The 16,834-nt window shown below is 38.7% G+C and overlaps 1 protein-coding gene across 2 annotated transcripts in view; it reads left to right on the plus strand.

The window, feature by feature from the left end:
• GMDS (GDP-mannose 4,6-dehydratase) overlaps positions 1-16,834 on the plus strand; it is a 392,147-nt gene that overhangs the window by 117,857 nt on the left and 257,456 nt on the right. The window lies entirely within an intron of this gene.

Genomic DNA, 16,834 nt, shown 5'->3' on the forward strand with positions numbered 1-16,834 from the left:
CAGTGTAAAATCTTTCTAATACAGAGTTACAATGTAGGAGCTGTCTTTTAAATGATTCAACTCGTGCCTAAATTTAAAAGGCAATGAGGTTTCCCAATTTTCCATTTAATTTAAAAACCACAAGAAAACAGTGCTTTCAGTTAGCTCTGGTGTTTCTTATGGAAACAACACTGGTAGTTTATTTACCCTGATCCTCCCACTCCCTAAGCCCACAACCAGATAGCCTATAAAAAAATGGTTAAAGGTGGATCTTGAGGAATTAATAGTTACCTGTCTGGTGATTTCTTGATGTGATTAAAACTGCCATTTTTTAGAAAAGAGGCAGAATTCTAACGTAGTATTGAGGCATTTCCTATTTCTGCTCACATGTTCTGTTTTCCTCTCTTTATTCTCATATTATCAGGCTTCCAAATAGGTTCATTGTTCATAAACCTGGTGTTTTGCTCCTTAGTGTCACAGTCACTTGAATCTTGGAGTTGTTCTGTAGTTCACAAATAGATTTGATTGATGTTTCTATGTTTTCAAGTTAAATGAGTGTCATCACACTAATTTTGTACCTCCTTTAACTATATTCTGTCCTGGGTTGATGAAGCTGGGGTATACTCTAAGGAAAAGGTATGGGAGCACTGCAGTATGAAACATAACTACAGAGAACCCCAAGGCATCAGTACTACTGGGGAGATTGATGACTGTGCTTGGATCCTGAGAAGTTTAACACCAATGTTGCTGTGCCAAGGGATGCACTGAACTATATAAATGTAGGGCTAGGGTGATGCAAGAAGAGGTGTCCTGCAAGTAGAAAACAAGGAGTCGCTATTGTCTGTACAGAGTCAATCAGTCATAGAATGGCTTGGGTTGAAAAGGACCACAGTGATCACCTAGTTTCAGCCCCTGTGCTGTGTGCAGGGTCGCCAACTGCCAGACCAGGCTGCCCAGAGCCACATCCAGCCTGGCCTTGAATGTCTCCAGGGATGGGGCATCCACAACCTCTTTGGGCAACCTGTTCCAGTGTGCCACCACAATCAGTGTGAAAAACTTCCTCCTAACATTCAATCTAAACCTCCACTGTCTCAGTTTAAGACCATTCCCCCTTGTCCTATTACTACCCACCCTCATAAACAGCCATTCCCCCTCCTCTTTACATGCTCCTTTCAAGTACTGGAAGGCCACAATGTGGGCTTCCTGGAGCCTTCTCTTCTCCTAGCTGAACAAGCCCAGTTCCCTCAAGCTTTCTTCGTAGGAGAGAGGTGCTCCAACCTATAAATGCATTATGCAAGAACACTACAGATCTTCTAATTTTCAGAGTATGTTGACAATTAAAAATGACTTAGAGGAAAGATTAAAATGATTTCTTTTAGGAGCAGAAAGCAGACTTCCCAGTGAAAGACACTAGGAGACCACTAGAATTACCTCATTAAAGTGAACGTGAAGGAGCTATTTGATCCTGTTAACACAGGGAATAAGATGTTTGGTATTACAGTGTCCTTAACCTAGTAGGCAATTATACAGAGATCCAGTGCTGAAAACTAAAGTTAAACAAATTCAAACCAGAGAAGAGGTGCAAATTTTTAGAAGTGAGGACAGTTACCACTTGAGCGGCTTACCAAAGGCTGTGAAAGATTCTCCATTACTTGCAGTCCTCAAATCAAGATTGGATGCCTGCCTAAGGTATATAAATAACTACTAGCTATTTGTACAGCTTGCTGTAAGAATCACTGAATGAAGTCATATGGCCTCTGTTATGCAGGATTTTTCATATGAGAAGAAAGATTGTACGTAGTAGTGGTTATATGTATATAGTCATGACTTTTATTATTTAAGAAATTGTGACCAAAAAAAAAAAGTGGTCCTGTTTTTAATAATCCTATTTTCCTCTGATTTCTCAATGCGTTCAAATATCTGATGCTTCAGTTTTCTCACCTGCAGGCTTAAATAGCTGTGCCTAAATGCCCATATGGAGATAAAGTACTTTTAAACTGCTACAGTCGACAAGATCACGTGGGACTGTGTCTCTTCTCTGATAGAATGAGCACAATTTTTAACAAAGACAAAGCATTGAAATTACCACACATTCCCCACGTGTTTTAGGAAGAGTTAAAAGCTGAGCAGAATTATGTTTTAGAAATGTCGCCTTTTTTTTAGTTGCCCAAGGCATCAAACCTATATAGAAAATAAGAATTAGGCTTTGCTAAGGCTGGCTGTGAAGTTCACATGTGATTTATGCATTAGCAGGAAAACTGTATGTGGATTCATTTTTTCATCTTCATTTTACGTATTTTTGTCTGGCTTATTTCATTGTTTTGAAGGGCTGTGTGAGTCTTTTCTCCCTTTGTGTCATTGGTTTATATCCCATCCTGTTGAAAAGCATCTATTTTTGTTGGAAAAATACTATTCACACGGGTTAGAATAATTGTGAAATGCATGCTTTGTTTCAAACTAAATACTGAAACATGATGGTAGTTATTTGGTATCATAAGCCTGTTTCAGTAAGTGTAACAGTTTACTACAAGAGAACACGTACCTCTTGATTATCACTTGTAATACCATCTACAACTTCTTTTTGCTTTGCTGTGTATGATATTAGTTATAGTATATGATAGTTACTGCATATGACAGTAGTTACTGCTGTTGTTTGCCTTCCAATTGCTTTCACTAGCATGCCATGTATTACAGCATTTAAATTATAAACAAAAATGGGGATGGGGGTTGAATACCCTCTTTGAAAATTAAAACTGCAATTCTCTCCAAAATCTTTTTATGGAAAATCAAAACCAAATTTATTCTGTATTTCTTTAGATAATTTTGAAAGTCTGAACTGACTTGACAGTGGTATGTGTGCGATAGCCTATGGATTTCACGTGGATCTACATGGAGACAAACACGTCTCACAGTTCATCTGAAATGATGAAACAATGATTACAAACTTAGTTAATTTCCATGCCATGTTGCTAGAAATCATTGAGAATAATATAAAATTCTTCCGTAAAAGCAGAAGGCTTACAGAAGTCTCACTAGCTTTAAAAACCTATTCTAATAATCACAGAATTAATTACAAAGTAATCTAGTTTGAAATTGATAAAGCCAGCTTCTTTTGAGACGGGCTTTCCAAGCCTTAGATGTGTTCAGACATCTGCAGTGGATTGTTTCCTCTTAATGCATTTCATCAGTGGGGTGGTGGGTGACATTGGTAATACAATAGGCGTGAATCTTTTTTCCTCTCTTAATTTGTCTTGGCAGTCTTGCAAGAGGAGGGCAGTAGATCTAAATCAGCTACTGTAGCAGTGAGCGCTAAATGCACTTTGATACACACCAAGACTTCTATAGGGTTATAATCGGGTTGGTGGATGTAGAAGCAGAAGGTGTGCCTGCCTGAACAATGGAACTTCAAACTGATGAGAAGGCAATTGCTTTGGCACTGGGCTGCTGCTGTATGGACAGCGAGGCTGGCGGCGTTGCTGGATAGATGATTTGAAGCAGCGCCTGCCTGAGTCACAACCAAACACTTCAGTTAATTCATCACAGGGCTCTCGAGCACTTCACTTGTGCAAACTTAAAAGGTTAAGGCCGTAAATAGTTTATTGCCATCGAGGCCTGCTGAACATTGATCACTGTTAAATTCCCTCTGTTTAGATATAAGCTCTTTTGAAATATGCTCTGTAGGTTTAGTCTGAGAGCAGGATAATTGCCTTGAGGGCTTAAAATTTGAAAACAGACACTTCTACAGCCAGAATGCAATAGGCTGCCAAGATGAACTGGTGTGAAACAATGCGCTGTTATGCTTTTTTTCTTCTCAGGATTTGAATGAAGCAATAGCAAAGGCTTTTTTGTGAGGCTTGGATGAGTATAATCCTGTGTAGCTTGCCCCTTTTGCGCCTATTAATAAAACTTTTGTTATAGTTCTATTTTCAGCCTCTCTAGAGTTTATGCTGCAATTCTAAGCAGCTGATCGTTCTCCTTAGCCTGGTGTTAGGGAGTTGCTTAATCAGTATGCAATTATGATTTCTCAGTGCATGCATTGGTATTGGGAGGTTACAAATATTCTGTAAGGTTCTGCTGTGTGCATGGCTTTGCTTGTTTTCACTAATGCTTAGGTAACGTGTAGGATTCTTACTACTGCAAAGTTCCGTGTTTCTGAAAAGCTGTTGGTGGTGTTCAGTCAGTGCGCGGTGCTGGTTCTGTGCCCAACAAGCTATGTGAGCATCAAGGTCTGCCAAAGCATGACCTAATGGCTTCAGGCTTTGGATCCGGATTCACTAATTTGTCTGCTGGGGGTGGAGAGCGATGGGTCTGGGAGGGTAGGTTGCAGCTGTAATTTAAAAGTACAGAACCATCCTAAATGTCTGCCTTATGCTCTTGTAATCATACAGGATATCATCTTGACACATGCAGTGGTACCGTGTGTTCGGTGATTGTGTTCCTCCTTAAAAAGGTGAAATCTCTAAAATTTATTTATACCCCGATTCAACGGAAAGCTCAGCCAGGATGAATCTCTGCATCCACATAGACCTTCCTGGCTTTGCTGAATATGTGTGTGCACTTGAGGTTTAAAATCAGAGCTGGTTGTTATGTATATTAACATCGTTTATTTGATTTTCAGTAAAACTGTGCTGATATGGACGCACAGTATAAAACACAAGAAATGGAATGGATGGCCCAGGAACGTGGTGGAGTCACTGACCCTGGGGGTGTTCAAGGAACAACTGGATGTTGTCTTGAGGGACATGGTTTAGTGAGAGCTACTGGTAATGGGTGAACAGTTGGACTGGATGAGCTTTTAGGTCTTTTCCAACCTTGGTGATATTGTGATTCTGTGAAACGTCTGAGGAATCTGTGCCTGTGTTCTGCTGTTCTGTGCTGGATTATGCATGAATTTAAACTTTTAAGGAAGACTTAGCATTTGGACATGCTGAACAGATCTGGAGCTTGTTATCAAAGATAGTATCTGCAGCCTTTCGTGTTGTAAAAAGAAGGAGGTGGATTTGTATGCAAAATAAGTAGAATTATCTCATAAGAACAGATAACTGATTCTGAAAAAAAAAAAAAAAAAAAGAAACCAACAACTAGAATATCATTAGTAAATTCAGTTTTAAATTTAAGAACAGTTTGATACTTCTGGAGGAAAATAGTCTTTTAGAACAAAAATCACAATTGCTTGGAAATCAAATCATCAAAGTCAAATTCCTGGGCTCACAGAGTACTATAAAGTTCAAGACCAAAGCAATAAAGTGTGAGGAAAGAAAAGCTAGCACTGACAACAAAAAACTAGTGAGCAGTCAATCACTTTCTCTGTATGTGGCCCTACACTCTACCAAGAAAGCAGAACCTCAGACTTGCCAGCTGTGAAATTTTTAGTTCATCTTTACCACAGAGCACATTATTTTTTTTTTTTCCTCCTCCTTTAGACAGAACTATGAACAGATGATGGATGAACTGTAGACTCATTGTGTTAGAAATACCTTTTTCATTTTAAAAGCTAAGTTTAAAGTCCTTTCTTGACAGGGCAGCCATTCCCTCTTGTAACAATAGAAGAAACATCATGCAGTCATAGTTCAGCTCCACTGAAAGACTTCATTCAAGGGCTGATGAATAGCAGAGGGAAACGTAAGCAAAATAACATGACAGCTAAAATCTTTTTGCTATCCCCTCTTTCACTATCTGGAACATCAGTTTTTTCTACATATTTAATGTTAGGTGAGAATTCACAGTGCAGACAATTATTTTCAGCTGAGAGAGATTTCAAGGATGAACTTGCTGATTTTAAAGTTTAAAAGGATTAATACAAACTAAAGGTAGTACTGTGTAAGACATGCATTTTAGAGCAACTGTTGCATCTGATGATAAAATTTCTTCAGTTTTGCTACTTCTGGTGGATCTGAAGAATGTTTACAGCAGAATTCTGAGATACAGTGTCTGTGCTCTGCTCTGTGCGGCTGCACCTCCTGCGCTGGGGGCAGGTTTGGGGCACCAGGATCTAAGAAGAGCAAAGGGTCTGCATCAGAGCGCAGTGGGCATGGATCCAAAGTGCCAGAGTTCCGGGAGCATTTGGGCAGTGCTCTCAGGCACTGGGTTTGAATGTTGGGTGATGCTGTGTGGAGCTGGGAGCTGGACTCAGTGATCCTCGTGGATCCCTTCCAACTCGGCATATTCTAACTCTCTGAATGTGCTCACAGTGCGCTGAAATATCTTTACATGAAATTTTATGAGCGTAGTAAGTCTTCAAATGCTGAATATCATACAAATACGTCAACTGGGGTTTTCATTTAGAGTTTTGTAGGAACATATAATTTCAAAACAGCACTAGCAGTTGTTAACTGTCAGTGAGAACTAATGTTTTGGGGTAATGCTGGAGAAAAACAAGACTCCTGGGATCAGACTGCTGTATAATTTTGGTATGGCATCTAATTAGATCTCATACCTGCTTGTGATGTTTATGAATTCATGTTTTAAGATGTTTCACAATGTTACTGTCTCTTGGCAGAGAGGTAGTATTATCTGTTCAATGAAGTGAATCAAGTGACTTTGGGTTCTTTCACCTGAGGAGGAAAATGTCTTATTTTGTCATTTATGGGATAAAAAAAATAACCCATGTAAAAATATTATGAGGCTGATACGTAATGATGTATATACTTTACAAGCATAATAACTGTATTCTCCATAAATTTGGCAACTTTATTGCATGAAAAAATAAATAAGCATCTGCGTTTCCATGCAGTGAAGACGTATGAGTAGGTGGATATCGTTACTTTGAATAGTATATAAATTAGCTACGTTTGTCTATGTGGAACAGAGAGCTCTCTGTAAGTGGTGGCTGGGATAGCTCAGAAATTTAAAACTGATTCTTTCTCACTTTTTCTTTGTTACATAACACTTCATAGCATTATCCAGTTAATTTTTTAGGAAGGCTTTTACGAAAGAGCCAGTATAGAACATCAGTGCTCTCTAATGATAGGACTACACATGGCTGTAGTTGTAGGCGGGTAGGATTTTCAATCAGTATCGCAGGTTTAGAGATAGTATATTTTATTTGAAGTTTCTGCCTTTGCTGAAAGTGATTTAATGGGATTTTCTTGCATTTATTAATCCCACGGCTGTGTTTCCTCAGTGACACTGGGAAGTTTGATTTAAGCTAATATGTGATTTGCTTTATTGGCTTGTATTTGCTTTAGAAGATTTTCTTTATCTCCGCTTTTCCCTGTATCTTACTGACAGGAGACATGGCTTCTTTTTGCTCTCACTGCTAATTAGCAAAAAGTGCAAACTCAACACTTTCAGCTTAAATGGGTTCGCTAATATAAACTATCAATCTTCTGTTTTTCATTATCAGAAATACGCTTCTTTCCCTTTCCTTTTCCCCTCACCCAACAGAAGAGAAAAAAAGAGACAGTTCTCAGGGGTGTGGTTATCATGAGATAATTTCCACCCCAAGGGGGTTTGAGACACTTGGGTGCATTTCATACCTCATAGCTGTCCAAGGATGAGATTTTCACAAGGAGGCTCCACCCCACTCTACTTTTTATTGCTTAAATCAGTCTATGTGCTTAGGGATCATTTATCATTTCCCTAATGCTCACCAGGGTACAAACAGTACCGTACTAGTTTCATTCAACCTCCTTATTTCTCCATCCTTCCCCTGCTCAAAAGAAAAAAAAAAAAAAAAAGTTGGCAAAAAGCTAAAATTATATAATGGCGATTCTGTATTTAATGCAGAAATCATACATTACCCCAAAAACCCTTCACCCTTGAGTACTCTTTGTACTTCTGAGGACATGATATATGGCTGAATAGTGCACTTAGCAGCCATGACTTCATTTAAATCCTCCAGTTTCTGAGAAAGGGATTACTGCCTAGAACCTAAACAGTATTAAAACTACATACTTTCAGATGCAACTGCAGTTAACATCAGCTTAAATTTGCGTGTGGAGAGAACACTCTCACAACATGAGAGGTGTTAAAATCTATAGGGCTGGAAAGCAAAACACTTGCTGAGGTTTTGTTCTTATGCCAAAACTTTTTAATTTTTTACCAAATTACAGAATTCTTCATCAACTTTGCATGTTCACTTTTCTCAACCTTCTCAGCACAGCTTCTTTAGTATATACTATATACACACAGGGTTGAAAATTGACATTTCCCAAGTCCCGAATGTCACTCGTGCAGTTTCCTCTGCTTCTCTGACTAACAGACAGCACCACTGTGTTTCTCCCCTTGTTCTTGTAGTTCCTGACAGAGCTTCTTGTATCCCAGGTGAAGATGCTAAAAGCCTCAAGGCAGCTTGGGGTCAGCATGCTTGAAATTAGTTAAAACTGTAACCGCAGCCTTGAGATGCAGTGTTCTTAGCTTGTCAGTACTGGGTGGAATCATGGGTCTTGACTTGCATTGTTTTTTCATCCAGCCATACTTCACAGCTATTCAGTGCATCTCCCTCATGAACAGTCATCCCTCATTATGACCTGTGCAGCATGGTTGTTTCAGTGTTGTGTAGAAGTGCTTAGGATTCCCTCTTTTGTATGTGCACTTGCTGGGAAGTTTGTATTATGACTCCTTCATTAATTCTTGGGTTTAATATGGTAAAAGAGATCTTGTGGACTGAACTGGACTTTTTTGTTCCTCACTGACTGTATTTAGAAACACAGTTTCCTTATCTTTGGTTAAATTATTGTAAACACTGCTTGCTTGGAAGGGCATGGAAACGGAGATGGCTGCAATATAGAGGCTTGCAGACGTTCAGAGAAAAAATGTTTGCATGGAAAACAGGCTGAAAAACTCTTGAGATAGATTTACACATTTTCTTCCACATTTATCTGCTAGCAAGATAAAAGCAGACTGTTGGCATGTGCTTACGATCCTGCCACTTCTTGACTGAGAGATCTGTGAGTCATTTAGAAAAGAAAAGCATGATTGAAAAGTGCTAATTGAAATAAAATATTTGCATACAATAGAGGCATGGTAATTGCCTGAGCTGTACTTTTTTAAATAAAATGCAGCCGTACACAGTTTTGCAGCCTACCTGATTCGTGAAATTTGATGTTCCCACCGTCAGTGTCCAATCAATGACTTGTTCATTGCATTTTGGCAACATGATCTTATTGTCCATATTGCCCTTTCAACACGCCTCATCTTGAGGCTCCGAAATTCACTTTGAAAGCTGGTGGAGCTTTTTCTATGCCAAACAAGTCTTTCTTAAGGAGAAGATCTATGGACACATTGAATACCGTTCTCTCACATAGAAGGAGTGCTGCCTTGTTTCATTTTCTAGCACCGCAAGAAACAAAAATCTCACTGCTCTCTCAGGTCATAGTCAGGTGGATGAAAGTAGTGTAGTATTGGTTGATGTGTGCAAGAGGAGAAACTCCTAAGCTTTTTGATTTATGAAATTAGCTGACTGCCACATCGCTGTTTCCTGAACATTTCACTCCTATACTCTCATGAAAAGCAGCTATTATTCCTATTCGTTTTCTCTGTGTCAGAAACCAAGAGCCAAATGAGAAATGAGACTGATGTTGGTGTTACAGGTTACACTACACAAATCAACTGCAACGTTCTTTGATTTATGATCACCATGCTTCATGAGTGGCAAAGCTGCCTCTTAAAATCAGTGCTTGTGCATTGTATTATTATAATTGCAATGGAGACGCTTTAGTAGTCAAACACGAGAATAAAGGAAAGACAAAGGGGATTCCAGCCTAAAATCTGTCAGATTATGATATGCATCCTGAGATAATCATCCTAATAGTTCATAAAAGGAAAAAATAATTTTTTAAAAGTTTAACCAGTGGCTCTCATCCCTTTAAGCTCTCTGCCCCCTAGCTTTCTCCCCAGTAGCCCCACATACCTGTCAAGATGCATGTGTTTTTCTCATTTGTCCCAGATTTTCCTAGCTAGCCACCCACATCCTGAAGCAGACGAGTTGATTAAGTAGACTGTTTTATGAGGGGATCGTCTTTGAGTTCAGAGGGCTCACTTTCACGTAGGAAAAAACAGCAGTTTTCTACCTGAAATGATAGAACTGAAGAGTTAGTAAGGCTCATGGTTCCTTAAGTACACTTTAAACTCTGAATACTAACAGTGATGACAGCAGTGCATTCTGCTTCTGTAGCTTCCTACACAGGATGAAGAATTAATCAAAGTCCGTGCTGAGGTATGTAATCATTGCTATCCTAATCTTGCCTGAAAAGGAAAGTTAAAATTAGATGCAACTACAATGAGTTTACTGAAAGCTGTTTCTACAGGTTTATTACATCATTCCCAACAAAACCATCATCAACTACTGTATTTGTGGATGTTATTAATACTCTGGGTTTAAAATTAATCATTTGTAGTGTCCGTACTTGCATTATAGGTGAGAGTGCTTGTGCTCATGTACTCAGTTCACTGGCTGAATCATTTCAGAGTGGTGTGGTTTTTTGATTCATTGTTTATAATTTAAATAAGCATAAAGGATTCAATGGTCTTTTTTTTCATAACGAGTGTAAATCTCAGACTCTGCATTTATTGTTTGAAACTTTTAAAGTTCGTCTATTTTCAAGATAGATTAAAGGAAAAAGAATGTTGTTTTATGGGGAAAAAATTATGGATTTTCAAGTGTTGTGCTTTTTTCGAGTAACATTTGGGATAACATTTTGGACAGATGACTTTATGCATTAGAAGAAAATAGTTTTCTTTGTGGCAAACCGGATGGTAGATGTAGGTCCATGGAAGGGTTATCTCATGAAGAATTGTAATCACTTGGCACCCATGGCAAAGGGGAATTTGGACTTACGGAGAGTGAGTGTGTAGAGCAGGAATAAGTTTGAAGTGATATTACTCATCTTTTGTTTAGAGGATGTGTTTTTACAGTGCTTCTCTCTAAGAGTGATATCTATGTGATGAATATAACTTGAGTACTTTAAGGAGAGTCTGAGTGAGTGAATGGAAGCACACTCTTAGCCTGCTGAGCTGGGGCCTTTTTGTCTCTGCCACGCTGGTGCAAGCATCGTACTCTAATCTCTCAGCACTGCCAGGTACTTCAGGGCAGAAGATGTTCCCTCAATAGCTGCGCCCAACATGGGGAAGGAGGCCTGTCTAATGGACAGTCCATCTGATTGGGTTTAATCTGTTCAGTCACTGACCCTGGGGGTGTTCAAGGAAAGACTGGATGTTGTGTTGAGGGACGTGGTTTAGTGGCAGCTATTAGTAATTGGTGAACAGTTGGACTGGATGATCTTTTAGGTCTTTTCCAACCTTGGTGATTCTGTGATTCTATGAAATTTAAAAAGTTTATTTTGTCATTGAGTCTTTGATTCTTTGAGAGTACCTGAGAAACAGTTGTTTGAATGGCTTCTAGGCTTTCTAATTCAGTGTTTCATGACATGAGAAATCACAGTCTAGGAAGCTGTTTTCTGAAGCGTTAAAGAATAAATACTGGAAAGATTTTGTGTGGGTTGAAAGGCAAAACTGGCAGGGCCCATAAAGCTCAGAGGTTTTTACCTTATGCATTGACAGGAGATACAGGAGAGACAGGCAGTGTAATTTGCAAACTGTTGGGGTAATTGTGGATTCCTGGCAACACGAGGGGAGTTGTGGGGTTTTTTTGGTGGCTTTCTTTTTGCATGCAGTGATGTTTTTATCACTTCTGTGCAGAACATCTTTCCACGTGTTCTGAAAACATCAAGGAAGTAAACACATCAAAAGTGAAACACATGTATATAGTAATACTACAACCTACTTGTCATCTTTGAATTTTGAAATAACCTGTATGCTTTCTATTCATTTCTTTACATAGGAAAGGGAATAAAAAATTGTAGTGTTTCTTCCAAAATGACTGCATTCCCTGTGCGCATTTTATCCATAGCTGTCTATTCCCTTGGTACATATAAAACAAAATGAATTGGCTATCTTTTTACATCTCCCTTTCAGCGTTCTCTAGTGACTCTGCAAGTTACCCTTTTTGTCTTTCTACTAAATAGCATTTAAGGCTTCTGGCACAGCTGGACTTGAGTATGTGAGAAAGCTTTTAGGGTATTACAGCGTCGCTAGCCATTGAAGTAACAAAATTTCAAGCATTCAAATTCATCTTGACTTTGCTGGTGTTCCTTGTGCTTAAAAACTTGGGTAAACATGTATATTGTTGCAAAGATCCCTGAAAAAAATCACGATGAAAAGGAAGAAAGAATCAGCGCTTCTTTTTTAAAAGCTTCTTTTCTAATCTCTGTAACTTGAAACTAAAGACTTTGAACAGTGGGTTGGAGATCGTTCTGCAAGATAAATTCCTTGCATCACATAACCCTGACAACTCCCCAGCTCCATCAAATTAATAACAAATGGATGAGAAGATAAGGAAAACTAATGGTGAGGTTACATTTTTGTGACAAAGGTTTATGGCCGTACCAAATCTCATGTTCTGTGATACCCCTCCTCCTTCTCCTCCTACTCTTTTTTTGTCTTTAACTATCTGATCTGAGCATTCCAGTATCTGAAGCTTTTCTGTGAAGGAGATCTGTTGAATAGAAAGTTGGGCTGTGTGCCTCAAGAAGTTGTTATGAACAGTTCTCTACTCCTGTTAGTATACATGGTTAATTTTGTACGAGATCAGCCTTATCCTCACACACCACAGAGCAACCTTCTGCTCATTGGATGGTGCTATCTGAATAGTGAAACACACTAACACAATGCCATCTCCCTCTTTTGTTATAACCGTGACATAATTCAGTTAGGACCGATCTTTGAGTGTCACCAACTTTTTCCATAAAGCAGGGGGAAACTTACAGCAGGTGGTTCAGGGCCATGTTTGATTGAATTTTGCATATCTCCAAGGGTGGAAATGCCACAACCTGTTTGGACAGCCCGAATTAGGATTAGGCTGCTCATACTGTGAATGTGAACTTTTTTTTTTCCACCTGGTATGTAATTATAATTTTTTGTCTCGCAACTTGTGTCCATTTTTTTTTGGCCTCTCTCTGTGCATCAGTCTTTTAATCCAGACTGTTAAATTCTCATGAGAATAAGCAATTTACAGGTTAGCTCTTTTCTGCTCCAAAAACACATCCTTTGGTCACTAGACAGCGACCAAAACAATTGTATGGAATGGGCACTTTGTTTTGTTATAGCGGATCTCAAAGGGAATGAATATTCCAGATAAAGAATATAGCACTGAAATTTAGAAACAATCAACAACTGGACTTCAGCAGTCAGGCATTTGCCGGTAAAGCTGCTGTAAATGCAAAGGTGAACACGGTGACCTCGTGAGCTGGATTTACAACCTCACCTGCAGCTTGCCAGGAAGTGTTGAGGATCCATTCAGTATAGGAACTGAATAATGAATGCAGCTATCAACCCCTGCTAGTTCAATAAGTAAAACTTCAGTAATCAGGTAGTATTGAAGTATATGAAGAAACTCTGTTTTCTCAGAGATTATGAACTTATGAATAAATATTGATAATTCTTCCTTCAGGGTGTCTTGCTAATTCTCTGCATACAGTCAGGTTACTCTGATTTTATGCAGATCACTTTATTTTATCTTCTTTAGCAGTGGAGAACAGGGAAGGAAATAGGAAAGAAGACAGATATACTAAAACATACTTGTTTTATTCAAGTTTTCAGTCATTTTTTCAGTTTACTCTGTGTAGTTAAGAAGTTCAGTAGGGCTTTGATATCAAGAACATAACCATAAACACAGCTACTGAACGGATTAATTTTTTGTATGACAAAAAACATAGTGTTTTTTTTTGGGGGGGGGGTGGGGGATTTTGGTATCTTTCAACTACTAATTTTATTATGTGAGAAGGCAATGCATTAGGCATTCATTATGAGTTAAGATATTGGAAGCAAGAGGAATTGTCATGTTCTCCTAAAAGGTTACCGGGTGTTTCTTTAGTTGTGCTGGTTCTTCCCCATCCTCCCTGACACCTTCCACCTCCACCCAAATTCTCTGGATTTCCTAAAATCCCTACGACTTTTTTTTTTGTGGTGTTAGGACTTTGCAGGAATGCTTGGCCCATACTCTGTATTAGATTTAGCAGTTGGAATGTTATGCTATAGATACCTGTTCCTAGGGGTTGAGCAGTGTGTTTATTGAGATGATATAAGTGATCCCACTGGTTTTTGTTGGCGGTGGAAGGCACACTGAATATTCAAAGCAAATAGAATTATTTGTAAAAAATACAAAAAAGTAACTGCTGTGAAACTTGTGAGGCTTGAAACATTTCTGAGCAATTTTTCTTCCCTGTGATTTGTTTCTCAGGTGTAAACCTTTGTCAGTGCTTAAAGAGACTTGATCTTCTGCTCTGATGAATCTAAGTCTTAGAGAAATCTTTGTCTTAGAGAACAAAGATGCTTAATCTAATATTATACTTATGTTAGTCACCACTGCTTTTACAGTGAAGGAATAAGACATAATTTACACTTCAATTATCCTGGTTCCTATTGGGGCTTCCCATAAGCTTTCCTCTTGAAATGCCAGCCAGCTAAATTCCATATCCTTAAACTGCAGGATACTGTAAGAAGGATATGAGATTTCAAATTGTTATTTATATCTCTTAGAGCTTTAGAACGTGTTCTGCTAGTTCATACCTAAGTATGGTACCTACCCAAGTGGTATGATTACAGTCCATCCTTTGGACTGTTCAAAAACAGAAATTCATATTTATTTTCTGAATATCACTACTGTTGATGATGCACTACTCAGAAACAAGTGTTATTAAATCTGCAGCTTGTATGTAGTATTCATAGACATGATAGGAATGTGTTCTTGGGGAGGGCAAGTCCCATATGTTTTCATTTAGATAGTTTTCAATAAGCTTTTAAATCTTGTTAAAGACCTTGCTAAGCTTGGTTTTGAACGATCAGTTGGGAAACATCATATTTAAAACATTGCTTTATTAAATTTGGATCTCATATAGTGATTAAATCTGACAATTATGAAGAAAGAAGTGGGGGAGAAAAAGAGTTTAAATTCAAAATATAGGGACTGATTCACAAAACTCACTGTCGTTCTTGGAGCTGTGTTATTGAAGAGACGCAGTGTAGTATTAAGTGTATTCCTATTGTGTCCTGTGTTTCCAGGAATGTTGTAAGTAATGACTCTATGCTTTTCTCAAGAAAGTTTTATTATCCTATGAGTAAGCCTTGCTGTGGGAACTTATGCTTGCCTAAGAATGTATTTGAATTGTTCCACAATTAGAGAGATTAGTCTAGCAGTGAAATCCATACAAGCTGAAGACAGCATATAAAAGCCCCGATTCCTTTTTAATATTCTTTGAGCCAATGCTGCCAGGTATTCAGAGCCTGAAAACTTGTAACTGAAATACTTTTAACCAAGAATTTTAGTATCTCCATTTTGTTCAATCCACTTTTAATGATAATGTTATCACTCTTTATTGAATGGAATAAGGAGACGCGTCTTCGGTGTATAGATTCACAGCGTGTCCAGAGGTTGGCTATGACAGTTCCAAAAGCAGTGTGGGAAGGGAGTTCCAAATTCACTCAAACGTTCCAAGCAGACAATTTCAGTTTTCTTGGTATGTTGCTTTCCCTTTGACACAAAATCTGTCCAAAGAAGACAAAGAAATATTGGACTTATGCCCTTCAAACTCTTAAATGAGAAAACTTTCAGTTTTTAGGTTCTGTCCAGGCAAAGGCACTTCTTTTTGCTACTCCAGTCATTACAACAACTCTTGCTGTTGCCTTCGGAGAAGTTGCTGAGTACACTGCTTCCGTTATGCAGGTGACGAAAGCTGTTTGGGATTTTTGAAGCTAGGATGGAGCATCTCTCTTAGCTAAGTTAAAAACTAATGTATATGTAATTATTCTGAAGCACAATGAAGAGCAACTCCTTGAGCTTTCTGCTCTGACTTTCTGCTGTCTTCAGTGGTGTATAGGGAGATCAGCTCCCTAATTCAGACTCTTTGAAAACTCTAGTCTGTCAGAATTATTTACGCTATTTTTTCCACTGGGGAAATATTTAACTTTTCAGCAGCTATGGGCTGATCATAACATTTATGCACCTGCCCTTACAGGCCACCATGAGGTTTGTACTCTCTCAGGTAATCTCACTGAGCTGAGCGCACAAGCAAAGATTATTTCTGAGTAGTGTTTACAGCATCCGATGAGATAGTTGGTTTCTTTTATACAAGCCCTGACCTTTTGTATGTTGTACAAGCAAAGCCACATCTCTTTCACATGTCCCTCCTAATGAGATCCCTTCATTATTGTTATTTTCTTCAGTCTTCCTATGGGCTTTGCAGAAAGTAGCATGTTCAGAAGAAGAAAGAATGTGGTAAGGATAGCTTAGCGCTTTTGTTACACTGTCCTGCTTCATTTGTAACTAGTTTTATAGAACTTTTTTACGGTCTTAACGTTGAATTAGAATGCAATTCCAGTGTGAAGTGACACTGCACAAAATGTTTTAACAGCCCTGTGTTTTTGGAGTTGAGAGTTTTTAGTGAGTAAAGCCATTTTTCATTTTCTCCAATGCCATTTTAGTCCAACCTGCGCTCCAAAACAAAGTGAGTTTAGTGGTCTGAGTCCCGTCCCCGGTGAACAATAGTCGACATTACAAAAACACCAAACCCACACAAAGCTGTCGGTTTCTGTTCGAGAACACTCAGACCAGGCCAACATGTAGAGAGAATTACCTCACACCCGAGGGAGTGATTTTTCTAGGTGAACATTGAGGTCATTCTTCAGGCAATAGGGAAAGGCATGTCTTGTGAAACTGGTCTCTGAGCAGCCAGCAAGAGCAGCCCCTAGTAGTGCTACTGCAGGCTCTTTGTTCACTTTAGTGAAGGGGTTTTATAGTCTGGGATTTCTCATTTAAGACTGCTTGACATCCACATGCAGCATTTACTCATGTAGGTGG

Source organism: Excalfactoria chinensis, chromosome 2 (genome assembly GCF_039878825.1).
Source record: "Excalfactoria chinensis isolate bCotChi1 chromosome 2, bCotChi1.hap2, whole genome shotgun sequence".
NCBI lineage: Eukaryota > Metazoa > Chordata > Aves > Galliformes > Phasianidae > Excalfactoria > Excalfactoria chinensis.